Genomic DNA, 14769 nt, shown 5'->3' with positions numbered 1-14769 from the left:
AAACGCTTCGGTCAGCTCTTCCCCTCGGGAAATCCTTCCCCATTCCAGCAGCCAAGGGCCAAAAATGGGAATATTTTTTCAAAAATTAAAAGGATTTCGTGCGTCAATATTGACACAAGTCTTCATTGCGGCCGCTCTGCTGAAATGTTTGGCTGATGGAATGATGAAATGAAGTGAGTGAGTGGCGAGCATTTCTCGCCGCTTTTTACCCTTGTGGCTGAGAATAACGCAAATATGAATAGAACTTTTCAGCTTTTGCGGTTTTCGGTTGGATGGGCATAATATTCCATTTGCAACACTGACTTCTTGTATGATTTGACTGACAAATGCCAACTAGTTATTAGCAATTACTTAAATCGTTTAAATCGAACTGATGCATACAAGGCTAATGTCACACAGATAAAAAAAATCTATATGAAATAAGGTCATTTCTACCATATTTCATATCAATAAAAAGTCGATTAATGTCAAACTTATGATTAAAACATATAAACTTTATCATTTCATAAAAGTTATAAAAAAAATGTTTCAAAATACCAAGTGTAGTATTTTTTATCAAATATTGTAAAATAAAATAATGATATAAATAAAAATGATATGAAAAGCTTGATCTTTAAACAATACTAAATTAACCTGCACATATCAATCTGATCCTTTGTAAATTTTTTGTTCTGTGCAGTTTAATTCTGGAATATTCTTAAATTTTGTTGCCAGAATCCTCACCGTTTGCTTAAACATACTGCCCTTTTAAATGTGACTTAAATGTAGTAAAAGTTTAAAGTTACCGTCCCAGCAGGAAAACCGCAGAGGACGAACCGCAACAACCTCGGCCAACCACAGAAAGGATAAACCCACAGCAGATGATAACAATTGCAAGTGCAGCAACAATAAATAATTAAATGCAAATTTTCGCACCTCAAAATGCAAATAAAAGGTAATTGCACTTAAATATGCCCCAAGCTGGTGCAGGTTTGGGACCATCGGCCGATAAATCATGGCCTGCCACAAGAACGGCAAATGAATAAATGATAAGCAGGCAAAAGGCAACGAGAAGTGGGCAAACGAAATGCAAAACAAAACTTTGGCAAACTTTGGGAAAACCACTTGAAAAATCTGTAGAGGAGGAACCAGGAACAGGATAAATTTGTTTATTGTTTGTTTTTTAATTTCATTTAATTGTTTTTTTTTTTGCATCCTTTGGCTAGCCTTCAACTGCACATACACATTTAACCCATTAATTAAATGGCCAGCGGGGCGTATGCGCGATCCAGAAAGTGGCGGGCAAGTGTGAAAAAGTCGAGCAATTGCGTGAGTTTTTTTGTTCGCGCTTCAATTAAATTTAATTGCATTTTGAAGGGTCATAAATCCCAAACAGTGGCAGCCAAAAAACTACGCACCGCCGAGTGCGAGCATTGTTCTCTCCCTCACTCCACGGTTCTATCTCCCTTCCACCACGTCCAGAAGCGGAACAAATTGCAGTATGCAAAGCGAGACAAAATGTGACCATTGATTAATGGGGTTCGAAGATGAAAAGAGTGAACAAAACGGGTGAAACGAAAATCAATCACTAAACAAATTGCCGCCACACTTTGGCTTTGGATGGGTCGAACACAAATAGATGGAATATTGGGAGTTTCGGGAACCGAAATCTAGAGATCATAAAGCTTATTAAATGTGCCCCTTCGCACACACTCCATTCATCTTCTATTTCATTTTTTTGGTGGGGAAATTTGTATCATCAGATCCGCTGGTGTTAATTTATTTATTGCTTTGACTCACAGGCCATCAAAATATTAGAAAAGAAAACTTTCCTCTTTCCTCCCCCCATAGATAACTTTAAAAAGCCATAATGGGATATATTTCTGGGGGTTGGCGGGAGAACCCGAAGCAATTCATTTTAATTATTCACGCAGCAAAACTCTAAGATTTCACACTCCTCGGAAAACAATACCAAATGTAAGGGATATTTCGGGCTGCAAGGGGAGGGCGCAACTTCTACTTGATTTATGGTCTTGGCTCTGGGGCTATATTGGGTGATAAGAACATCGAATTGTAATTTATTGGCCCGAGGGTCCCCTTATCTGTGGTTTTAATTTTAAAGTTTGATTGCTTTAAATAGATTTTTTACCTTAAGAGGGTTTGGGTAAATGAAGAAAGCTTTAATAGGCTTTTTCAAAATTAATAACTATCATCCAATATATCTACACATCTCTTGACAAATACAAAAGTATTTCGCTCTGGCTGCCATCCTCAGCAATTGGGCTTAACCAAACTTTTCCAGGCCCTTCAAACTGCCTCTCGAAGCTTCTTTGCCGAGTCCTCTCGACTTGGCTGCCGTTTAACCAGCTGCTACCTATTGGCAGGCCCTCCAAAAATCATAACGCACTTTGTGCATGTGGCACAATCAAACTGCACTTCAATGGCAAGCTGCAGTCGCAGGCAAAAACCGAAAAAAAAACTGGAAATAGTCAATGTCTGGGATCGTTCTCCTCCGTTACGAGTACAAAGATCCCCCTGGCCCGGAAGCTTCGTAGTTCATGGACCGTAAAATGAGGTTATGCTCGGGCTGCTGCCTCGTCTTTCGACTCGACTCCTCCCATGGAAACATGTTACTTCTGCCCGATGTGTGTGCCTTCTGTGTGATTTATGAAGAGCAATTTTAATGACATTTGCTACGAGAGTATCGACACATATCGGTTATGTTCGTTGGATCCGGGAGTGGGTGCCAAGCTATAGCTCCTACGGATGCATTAACTGCAGCTGACGACGACTGAGAGCTTTGGCCAGTCATGCGTGCCAGCAATCCGAATGCCCAACAATCTAGCGACCCGGCCCACCTCACGACCAACTCGATGAGGCACTCACTGTCAAAACCTTTAAAGACCTGGAAACTGGACACACCTCTAAATTTAAATAGGGATGGGGAGATGCGAGACTCCATTTCGGAAAATCAAATGAAGAAATGTCTAACTAATTAAGGAAATTATATATTTAATCAAAACATTAAAAAATCGTCACATATTTAATATGGTAGTCCAAAAGATCAAAAAATAATTACATGAAAATAATATAATCTGAAACAAATGGTTCAGTTTTAATAAAAGGGACGATATTCAAAGATATTAAAAAAGCCCTCATGTTTTATGAGAACTTAATGAAGCGAAACCAGAAAAATGTTTTTCACTCATAAATTAAGACAAAAACTAACTTTTAAAATAAACCAAATCGGAGTGTGATCCACCGATTCGGAAACCTTCCGCATCACTAGCTGGACCCAACCCACTTTTAAGCTTTGTACAGTAGTTGTCCAAAACACTTTGCATGAATAATCGCCGCCCATAAATTTGGCTCTGATATGCGGCAATTGACTCCTTTTGTTGCTGCAGTGATAAGCAATAGTTTGCTGTGTTCGCTTTTTTATTGCGCTTTTCAGTGGGTCACATGAATCAGTTTCTGATGATTGCCCAATGCCGAGTCTGCAGCAGCACAAAGTGCAAAATCATGGGGATTTGGGTAAATCTGGCATTTGTCTGTCGTTTGCCAATGGACAAAGTTGTGCAGTTGCATTGCTTTATTTGACTCAGTGTGGTAAATAAATAACGAGCACTGCTGAGCCACATATATTTTTTATGGAAATTTACTGAATTTTCCATTTCAATTGCCTTTTGAGTGGAAAAATATGTAAATTTCGATGAAGCGGATGGACAATAGTCGAGCATAGGCAGTGGATGGGTATCGTGGCGGGGCATTGATGCGATATGTGCAGTAAATTGCAGTTTGCCAAAAACATTTTTGCCATGTGCCTGTTGCCTCCCTAACCCTTTGCTCCCTTTGCCACTCTGTGAAATTTATGGCCAGCAGCTATTTTAATGTGTGGAAATGAGAACTTTCTTGATATATGACCAACATGAACGGGGACAGATATTATATTGACAGTAACAAAAGCCCAATATGCTAGCCCAGTTATTGGTTTGAACTTTTGGTTGAGCGGGAATTCAAAGCAGTAGAAGCAGTAGAAGTAGGGGTTACCATCGCTTTTTGTTACCTTGGAACACAATTTTGCAAACTTTTCGATGTAAGTTAAAATAAATAATAATGTTTTACCAGCTATTATTATAATTTTATTTTAATATTTAAATAATGAAATATTTTTTAAATGCACTGCATAAAGCCAAACAACTAATTTTGACAGTCAGATTTTCTTAATTTCTAGATTATTCGCTCATAAGTACCTTTGCCAAGTCAATCACCAAGAAACAATTAACACTGTCTCATCTACACTTGTAAGTTTTAATAAGTGAGCTCTAAAACGCAAAAAAACAACATAAACCAAGGCCAAAGTTGCAGTCTGCTGCTGCTTGTGCGCCAGAAAAGATTTATATTGGCCATTTTCCAGACTCGAGGACGGAGAAAGGCTAAGTGAAGGTCTCCCCGATGCAGTCTTATTTTTGGTCCCAGTCCTCAGCTCCTTCTGATTTGTTGCCGATGTGTTCTTTCACTAAATTCACTTAAATTCGTGTTATTTCCGCATGTTTCACACCGCTCACCTACCTCACTTCTCTCCACTAATCCTCCTTTCGCGTTGATTTTTCCTCTGCTCACAATTTGCACTTCATGAATACCAGATAGGAGAAAAGAGAAAAGGCGCCAGAGGGACTCCAGATCCAGCTGCTCCATTAGACAATTTCCCCATCTGTCTCCGAAGACTTCGTCCCCCGGAATGTGTGTTGTTCTTCTGTGTGCTTTGAGTCTATTGAAGTGCAGGCCACATGAGCCCCCCTCCTAGTAAAATATTCGATTGATGCACAGAGTAAACTTCCGATTTGCCATCGACCGTTTAATGTTCTTCGCTCAGGGAAAAAGACACCACATGTGGCCAAGAGGCACAAAAAATAAATATTTTTTTCAGTACGAAGAAGTAGGTTATCGCTCAATAAGTTTATAATAACTAGAAGCTGATTAGGTTTCGAAAAAAACGTACACTTCTGGCTTTAAGGTATTATTTTTATTATCTAAAGATCTATCTTAAGTATTCTGAATTAAATAATTGTTATTTGTTCAATTCATAATACAACTTTTTCTTTAATACCACTTCGCATGATTTTTACAAAACATTGGGCTAAAAACTCCTTCCAAATGATATGTTTCGAATAGAAAACCCTCAAAAATTGAAAGCATATTTCAGCCATTTCATGAGTAGCTCATTGAGTTCTGCCACAATGTTTATTCCTAATGCCACTTCCATCGGCACTTCAATTCGCTAGCTAAACATTTTGCCGAAATAGTCTGCACCACATCATTATTGCTGCTCCACTTGTGCGCCACTTCATTAACAGATTTTCCATCCGCAGCCGCCAAGTTGAACCGCAGAAAAGCCAGCGCCATTAAAATGCAATCGGCCATCGGTGGCGATCTGCAGTTGGCCAGGCAACCGAATCAGCAGCTGGCCGAAAATATTTAACCAATAATGCAATTTCGGTTGTGGCCGACAGACTTGCACGCAGCTGGGGATATGTGCAAACAGGGCAAACAATACAATATCCAAAAACCAAAGGGGATAAATGCAGGGCGAATCCCCCGGGGGCAAACAGGGGCGGCCTGGAGGGCCTATTAAATGGAGTTTCGTCGATTGACTAACTGTCTGCCACTGTCTATTGCGAACTCACTCCTCCATTTTCCCCCATTCATTTTCCCCAACCACTGCACTGATTCCATTTGTTCAATAAACGCATAATTATGCGCAATAATTGCATTAGCAAATATGGGCATGGAATTAAAGGCCATAGAGTAATTACGAATGCCATCATTTCGTGTAATCGTCGAGTTGGGAGGGGGTCCTTCGTCTTGAGGCATTTAATTAAAGGCGTTAAGTTGGCTAATGAATGCGGCAATTGCAATTGCTCACTCGAAGCCAAGAGCATTGGGATGCAGCTTATCCTGGCAGGCGGGCACGTTTCAACCTCAGTGAGCTGTGAATAGTGAGTCAGTCATTCAGTCGGCTAGTCACTCGGGCTGCACATGCAGGATAAGTGAATAGCATTAAATAAACAAACTGGCGAACAGCAAAACAACTGCCAAACAACAGCCGGCAGGAATAAAGGCTACAAAACTGATGCACTGCGCAGGAAAAGCAAAAAAAAAATGGGGACGAGGCGAATACAGAAATACTCTTTAGCAATTAACCATAAACGAAGAATAGAGTATACAAATAAAAATACAAAAAAGTCAGCACCACCGAAATAAATAAATTAGTTTAACCTTTAAGAAAAAATGTTATGTTTATATGAAAAAAAATAATTTGAAAAAATCAGAATACACTCTAGAGCATTTCAAAAATCCTTGTAGCACTGAAAAGGAATTTTGAGAACACACATCGTAGAGAACAACATCGAATGCTTTTTTCATTTCCTGAAAATATTCTCTGGTTCTGGGATCTGATGCATTTAATAAGCGTCACGTAGCACACGCCAAAAACCACGATATACCATTTCTCAGCTGCGAGTGGAAAACTGAGAACTGAAAGCCTGGGCAACCGATTGCCGAGTACTTTATTATCTATACGGTAGTGGGCCAGGAGAATGCATTTGTTTGCCACTTACACACACAAAGGGATGGCGAAATGGCGGATCCACGTGGAGAGTACGTACCTGCAAGGAAGTGGAAGGATACAGAGAGCATTAGTATGAAATCTTTGCAGAGCACACCTGAAAGTTCCCCCCGCTTGCAATTGCATTAGAATTTAAGATAAGTTCGAAGAAAGCCCGGGAAACCGGAGTGTGAGTAATGGCACTGGGCTGGGGAAAGTGGAAGCTGCCAGATTGGGATTCTCGGTTTACAGGCAGCCCGAATCTGTATTGTGTGTTCGAGTCGGAGTGGGTGTGTGGGCCAACTTGTTTACCAAACTTTATTACAACTTGGCAAACAGTCGTCGCCTTTGTAGTTGGCTCGAGTCGAGTTCTGTTGCTTTGTCTGCTAACTGATTGCAGTTACAATCAGTTTATTGTACGGCCCTGCTGCAGGATAGATTTTAGATTCGCCTGGACACACATGCACTTGCCGGTGGTGCTACCTTGTATCCTGGTAGCAACTTGAAACATGGCAAACAGCAGGAGCAAAGTGAAAAAACGACTTTGTAGCCGGCAACAAGCTGCAGAAGATGATGCCAAAGTCGGCACTTGAGAGCGGATAATTTGTAAATTCTATAACATGAAGTAGTAAACTTTGAGGGCATTAGATCTACATGCTCTGATGTTGTAAGCATCAATTTTCGGGATGACTCATATAGCTTTCAATGGGAAATTTCTAAGACTTGTATGATATAATATTGGATTTAAGAAAAAAAGAATTTTTAAATGGTTTAGAACTGAATCTAACCTTAACACATTATTTATTCGCTTTAAATGTCGGAAAATAGGTTATTTGCAATCTAAAGTAAATTCTCCCATTTTTCACATCATTTTGTCGCCCACAAAATTACTGAACCCTAAATCAAAAATCAATAGAGCCACGCCAGAAAAAAAGGCAAAATGTCATAAGTGATTTCCTGTTCCGTTTCACGTTCCAATCAAGCGTAAAATAATTTTGTAAAAATATTTACACAACTCGAGACCCGAAAAATCCAAAAATATGTGAAAGTGAGGTTGGCAGTGAACGATGAAAAATGAATGGGAAAATGTGGAAAGCTAGTGACTGAGCTGGGTTGTCGCGGGTGACGACTGCCCAAGGTTTTTCGTAGCCACTCGACCAAGTGGGTTTCCCAAGGATCCCAGCTCATCGCGTTGCGCCTGAATGCGTAGTCACCGCCGCCCCGTAGAATGGCGTACATCAGTGTCAGATTAGGGCGTGGCCGGGCCAAATCACAGACATAACCGCCAGTCTCACACTTCTACTTATGTGCATACATATATAGAACAGAGCTTCCCAAGAAGGCGCATAAATTCCAGACACTGCCGCCTTGGTGATTTGTGGTGCAGGGACCACATCAAACATGGGAGATTTTCACGGGTTAGCAGGCGGGGATGGAGTTTCTCAGACAGAGACTAAGTGTGGGTTAAGCACACTTGAAGTATGTGCACGCTTGGGTTAAGAAAAAGGATTTTCCAGCCCCAAGGAAACGAGCTCCCTCGATTTTTGTTTGGGTGCACTGAAGAAATAATATTGATATTTGAATTACAAATTTTTACTAAGTAAAGTAAAGTAAAGTAAAGTAAAGTATTCTCTTTTCCTCCATCTAATAGTAATTATTATAATTACTTTAAAATGTAGGTATTTCCTCGACGAAATTCCCAGACTTCAATCACTATTTTTTCTGTGTAAAAGCTTTGAAAAGGAAACCCCTAAGCAGCCCAACCACATCTATTCTATACGCCTTGACGGGTTGGGAAAAATATGAAAAGTCGTCTTGGTTGGAAAACTGAGTGGGGATCTCCTGCCAAGGTGAGGATTGTGGTCTCACTGCGGTCCTGTGGTCCTTGTGGCTTACGATGTATGTATATAAATATAGGTGTATGTGAATTTTTCTTCTTGTATTTTTTGTTCTTTCGCCTTTTCACCTGCGACAGCCACGAGTAATGCAATTATATTGAGGCAGGTTTTCTGTCACAACTTTTTCACTTTTCCTGCACATATTTTGCGGCTTAAGGTATTGAAGACTGTTGGCTAAATGGATAAGAACAGGTAAACAGGAAAGAAACTATTTTCGAATTTTAGAGGTATAAAAGGGTTTGCTCTTAGTGAAAGTGAAAACTTGGTCTTATCTTCAGACATATCTATGATGGACGTTGATGCACTACGAGCAGTACAAACAAGTGGCCCAACGATACCAAGCACGTGCTTGTTACGCGCGGGACCCTTTATCAATTAGGGCAAAAATGCGAGTTCGCGAGGAAAAGACATGAAACCAAATACTACAAATACTACAACTAAGATTGAAGCAAATGAGATAAAATTTTAGTTTTCAATACGGGGATAGATGTTGAAGTGCAAATTAAATGATAAAGATTGTTATAATTTTTACATAGAACACGAAAAGGCTCATGCAGAGTAAAATTTGATGTACATCGAGGCAAATTAAGAGGGTAATAATTTCGTGTTAGTCTAACGGGAACATTAAAAGTTAAACGGTTTACCAGTTCTACGGAATCAATATCACCTCTTATAAGATTTTGCATAAAAATAGTACCAAGCATTATTCTACGGTTTTCAAGTGTAGGTAAATTAAGCAATAGTAATCTACTCTGGTAGGAAGGTAGCCTTACGTTTTGATCCCAGTTCAAACTACGAAGGGCAAAAAGAAGAAATTTTTTTTGCACCGACTCAATACGGTCGATGTGCACTTGATATTGTGGGCTCCAAACTGAAGAACAATATTCCAAAATAGGACGGACAAGGGAGGTAAATAATAATCTGGTTGTATAAGGGTCATCAAATTCCTTTGACCAACGCTTTATAAACCCAAAAACACTCATAGCTTTATTGACAGTGGCCATTATGTGGCAATCAAATTTAAGTTTTGGGTCGAGAAGAACACCTAAATCGTTAATTGAATATATACGGTCGAGTGGTGTATTTTGAAGAGAATAACTAACAAACGTAGGAGTGCCCCTGTAAAAAGTCATAACGTTGCATTTAAGGCAGTTCAGATTTAAAAGGTTGTACTCACACCATCCCTGAAAACAATCAATATCTGACTGTAAGTTGAAACCGGATCCTACATCTTTATATGATAAACAAAGCTTAACATCGTCAGCGTACATTAGTACACGAGAATGAGCTACGATAGAGGGAAGATCGTTAATAAACAAAGTAAACAGCAAAGGGCCTAAATGACTACCTTGAGGAACTCCAGATGTCACGTTGATCATTTTAGAAACAGCGCTCTTAAATATAACCCTCTGAGTCCTACCATTCAAGTAACTTGAAATCCAAGTTAATAGATTACATGGGAACCCAAGCTGATCTAATTTGAATAAAAGGAGAGAGTGGTTAACAGAGTCAAAGGCCTTACTAAAATCTGTATATATAACGTCAGTCTGCATGTTATTCTTATATCCATTTATTACAATAGATGATAGTTCAAGAAGGTTGGTGGTGGTCGATCTTCGCTTAACAAAACCATGCTGACACGGTGATATTAGCGAGGAACATAAATGCTGCAAATGAGAAGTAATAATACATTCAAATGCTTTAGGAATTGCCGACAATTTAGAAATGCCTCTATAATTCTGAGCATCCGCCTTCGCACCCTTTTTGTGGAGTGGAATAATGAAAGAGTCCTTCCAGATAGTTGGAAAAACTGATGATGAAATAGACAAATGAAAAAGTTTAAGAATCGGTTTACAAATGGTTGAAGCACAAAACTTAAGCACACTCCCAGGGAGTCCATCAGGACCGGGAGAATACGTTGGCGTTGTTGTTGCTAAATCCTTTAAAAGAGAACTTTCGGTAATTACAGGGGTAAAAATACAATTAGCCCTATTTAAGTGGTTAGGGTAGGTAGGGTTTGACCAAGCAGCCGAACTATAAGTAGTTTGGAAAAACTCGGCAAATAAATCCGCAATTTCAGAATCCGACGATGCCTCTTTTGAGTTTAAACGTACCGATGAAGGCAATGCCGAAGACTTTCGCTTGGCATTAACGAAGTTATAAAACTGCTTCGGATCATTTGAAAACTCGAATTTACATCGATTTAAATACATGGAATAGCAATGACTGTTGAGAACATTAAAATCTGAACGAGCCACAACATATTTCGCAAAATCAGATGGCTTTCCCGTTTTTTTATACTTTTTATAAGTGTTGGATTTAAGATTTTTAAGTCTTTGAAGCTCATTGTTAAACCAAGGAGGCCTGTTTAGCTTCGGAGGAAGACTGTCAGGTACGCATTCGTCAAAGAAAGTGTTTAAAACGCTATAGAAAAGTTCAATTGCACTGTCAATATCCATGCAATTGTACAAATCAGTCCAATTATATTGAGAAATCATGTAGTTTAGTTTATTATAGTCACATTTACGAAAGCATCTCCTTTTAGTTTGAGGAACTAAAGGAGAAAGGGTATCAGTACAGGGGAGGCCAATTGTCAATTCCAAAGTTGGATGATATTGGTCTTCAGGTACAACAAGTGCGTCAATTCTAGCTACAGTGACTTCATGCGGATCTAAAACAAAGACTAGATCTAATTGTCTATTTAATGAATTTCGTATAAAGCTTACTTGCTGTAACGATAATTCTAAAAGGCCATCCACAAAATCATGGGCGGATAAAGGAGTAGCGACAAGTGAGTCAGTGGGAAGAGACCAAGAGATATTTGGGAGATTAAAGTCACCCAAAACAATCAAAAGGTCTCTGTTAGAAAGAAAGGATAGAACAGATTTAATAGCAGACAGATGGTGCTCATAAATTATTAAATCAGAGCCAGGAGGAATATAAGAGCAGGTTACAAAAATAGATAAGGATTGAATGGAAACTTTGACACTAACAAATTCAATATCGTTAGGGATATGAATGTTAAGCCTCTCCGATGTTAAACTAGAGGTAACGGCAATCAGAACACCACCCCCCCTACGCGGGGAGCGATCGGTCCTGTAGGTGTTAAAGTTCATTGACAAAACTTCAGAGTCAGATATCTCTGGTTTCAGCCAAGTCTCCGTAAAAGCCAAAATATCTTCAGTAAATGCAGAGGAGTCAGCATAAAGCTTTGGTAGCTTCATATTTAGTCCTCTAACATTTTGATAAGCCAAAAATAAACCTGTTAGTTTTTTGGCACAGTGGAAGGCCTATTATTAGGCACAGTGGAAAGCCGATTATTAGGCACAGTGGGAGGCCTGTTATTTGTTCTCGGTTTATTGGGAACAAATTCTTTTATTACCAAATCATCATTAAGCCAAAAGCTTTCAGAAAGTAGTACATTAAACACATCAGGCGGAGCAAATATTTTAAAAGAAGATATCCTACGGGCGTACGAAAATCGAAATTGTTCAACTTCAATGTCCTCGGATGGGAATTTTTCACGTATGAATTCCATAACATCCTCAGATTTGGTATCCGGGGTAAATCTAGAAACAAACAATTGCTTCCTATGTGGAACAACTGAAAGTTTCTTACGCCCCCCAGCAGCAGTCTGAACCTCACTCGGCTGGGACCCAGAAGCGGTTCCTACTGTACCTACGGTCAGCACCGACTTCTGTAGCTCAGGTTGGCATCCAGAAACAGGGTCACCTCCGGAACTGGCTGTTACCATAGGCACAGGTGGCTCGCTTACCCCTGTACCGACCGGAACTGCTGCAGCTACCGAGTTCAATGTTTTGTTATGTTTCACGGTCTTATTAACCGCCCCTGAGCTGGCTTTTTTCCGTTTAGGCGACTCAGTTAATAATAATTTCTTATTATTAAATTGGTCGCAAACTGAGTTGAACCCGTCATTGAGCTGTGTGAAAACTCGTGAAAGGTTTAATAGTCCGTCTCGAGTCTGCCTCATAAAGCTGCTCATTTCGACTGTCATTTCCTTGCAGGACTCACATGCCCACATGAGACCGGTACGCATTTCAATGAAGTCTTTAACTCTGCCAGTAAATCCTGCACATTTGACGTGCATGACCGAATCGCAGAGCCAGCAGATAATAAAAGAATCTTTGGTTGACATCGGAAGAGCACAACTTTTCTTCATACAGATAAGGGCCATTTTATAGGAAAAAAAGATTATTCAAAGAAATAGAAAATAAAATGTGGAAAATATACCTCGAGTAAATTTGGCACTGGGATCAAATTCCAAAACCGCAAAAAACACAAAAGTATAAGAGCGCGAGATCGCGAATTAAGTCGAGAGCAAGAGAGCGCGAGAGAAAAAGTGTTCAATCGACTGAGCGTGGCTTGTGCGGCACCAACAACAAAACGAACGAACAGTTACAATGTAAAGCGAGAGAGAGAGACTATGAGAAAAGCACCCAAGAGTCTACAAGAAATTTGGCAGGTTCCGAGAGAGCGAAATTACAGTTAAAATAGAGCGGAATAGAGAGAGAGAAAAAGAGAGAGAATACAAGAGCAAATTTAGAGAGCGCAAAATAACACCAACAAAGCCAAGATATTAAACAAATCTAATGGAAATTGTTAAAATAACTAAAACCACATACCCGTTAAACAGGGAGATCTATTTAAAACACTAACGCGATTGTTAGGCAAACTTTGTTAGATGCTAAACACAAAACACTTGCGTAAAAAATCACAAAAATAAATCAAAAACTCAGAGCACAGGTAAACACAACCGTTCACAAGCGACGCTAAATCGATATCATATCCCTTTCTCCTGCTGTCTCGATTTGCCGGCTCAAATCCCAGTAATTTACGGCAACAGGCAGCAATGGGTAATTGCCAAAGTTTATTAACGGAAACAGAAGCAAGGGAAAGCCGGGGACAAAGGACCAACTCCAGGATTCGGAAGATGGAGTCTCGGCGAATTCGGCGCGTCCATGAATATGAAATGAAGTCAAAGGGCCAGACAGAGAGATCCCCTTTGGGGGGCCCAGGATGTCCGCGGAGTGAGAGGGTCATAAACAACAATTTATAAGCTTTAATGAAAATTGGTTGAGAACTCGAGGGCGGCGGAAAGAAGTTAGCCGGCTCACTGCGGCTTTTTTAGAGCGACTTGCAAATAAATTAACTGCTAACCCTGCGGATGCAAACTAAGAGCGTTGTTTACACCTCGGACTGGTCCGCCCCACCTGGCTGGGCTTCCGTTTTCCTCTTCTTTTTTTGGCCATTAAATTTATGCCTCACCCGGGAATTCCCAACCGACGGCTCATAAATCCTGCACCTTTCTCACCCATCACGACTCTGCCGAATTTGTCCTTTCGCTTTCGACAAATGCATATGGAAATTTTATGCAAATTTCCATTGTGTCAGCAATTTGTAACGAATTTGCGCTGGGAAATGGCTCGAAAAGCCGCCGCAGGCTGGAAATTTAATTTGCCCGGTGCGGTAGGTAAATCAAATTGCATAAACGTCAATTTGCTAATCCAATATTTGAGCTAAAACTTGGGCGGCGAGCTCTGCGGCTTTTTGAGTGCCGCTCTTCAATTTCAACTTTCGACTGGAGCACTTTAAGTGGCGAGTGTTTCAAAAGTTTCGCCCGCCAGTGCAACTGAAGCTGACAAAATATTTTCTGATTACTTTTCCACATTGGCAACACTTCAAGATGTCCCCAAAGAGCTGACAGCAGAAGAAGAGCTCGGCGAATATTTTCAAAATAAATGTTATTGTAACAAAAGTTGCTGCAACTGATAAGGGAAGTGGAGGAGCGGCCACATCCTTGAGGGAGAAGCCGGGACTGCTTGTTGATGGCACTTTGATGATGGCCGAGCCGAGGAGAACTTGGTCAGCTTCAATTACTCGGATCCTCTTGGTGAGTTTCCATTCCCATCCACGCCTGCCGTGACTGGGCCGCATTAGGAACCGGAGGCTGGAGAACATAGAGCCCAGTGCCCAGAACCCAGGGCCTCATCATAATCAACAGTCAACAAAAAGAACGACCAACACGTGACTACACCACAAAACTCTCAGGAATATAGAAGTTTTCCCCCCCAAAACCCATCCCCTGGCAAATGAGCTGCTGGCATTCTGCTGTTTCCATTTTCCTTTTTTTCGGTAGCTGTCTGCACTTAATGGAAAATGTCAGTTCGCCTCCGGCGTCAAACGTTTTATTGAAGTTTTCACTGAGGCGCCGAACTCGGCGAACCCAGTGCGTCATCTGCTCCTTTGGCCACCTTTTGGATTTTT

At 40.4% G+C, this 14769-nt stretch overlaps 1 protein-coding gene across 2 annotated transcripts in view; it reads right to left on the bottom strand.

Moving 5' to 3' along the window:
* Nucleotides 1-14769, bottom strand: part of Trim9 (E3 ubiquitin-protein ligase Trim9) — an 83941-nt gene that overhangs the window by 29811 nt on the left and 39361 nt on the right. The gene's annotated exons all lie outside the window — the stretch shown is intronic.

This window comes from Drosophila takahashii, chromosome 2L, assembly GCF_030179915.1.
Source record: "Drosophila takahashii strain IR98-3 E-12201 chromosome 2L, DtakHiC1v2, whole genome shotgun sequence".
Taxonomy (NCBI): Eukaryota; Metazoa; Arthropoda; class Insecta; order Diptera; family Drosophilidae; genus Drosophila; species Drosophila takahashii.
This window is presented reverse-complemented; position numbering and strand designations above follow the sequence as displayed.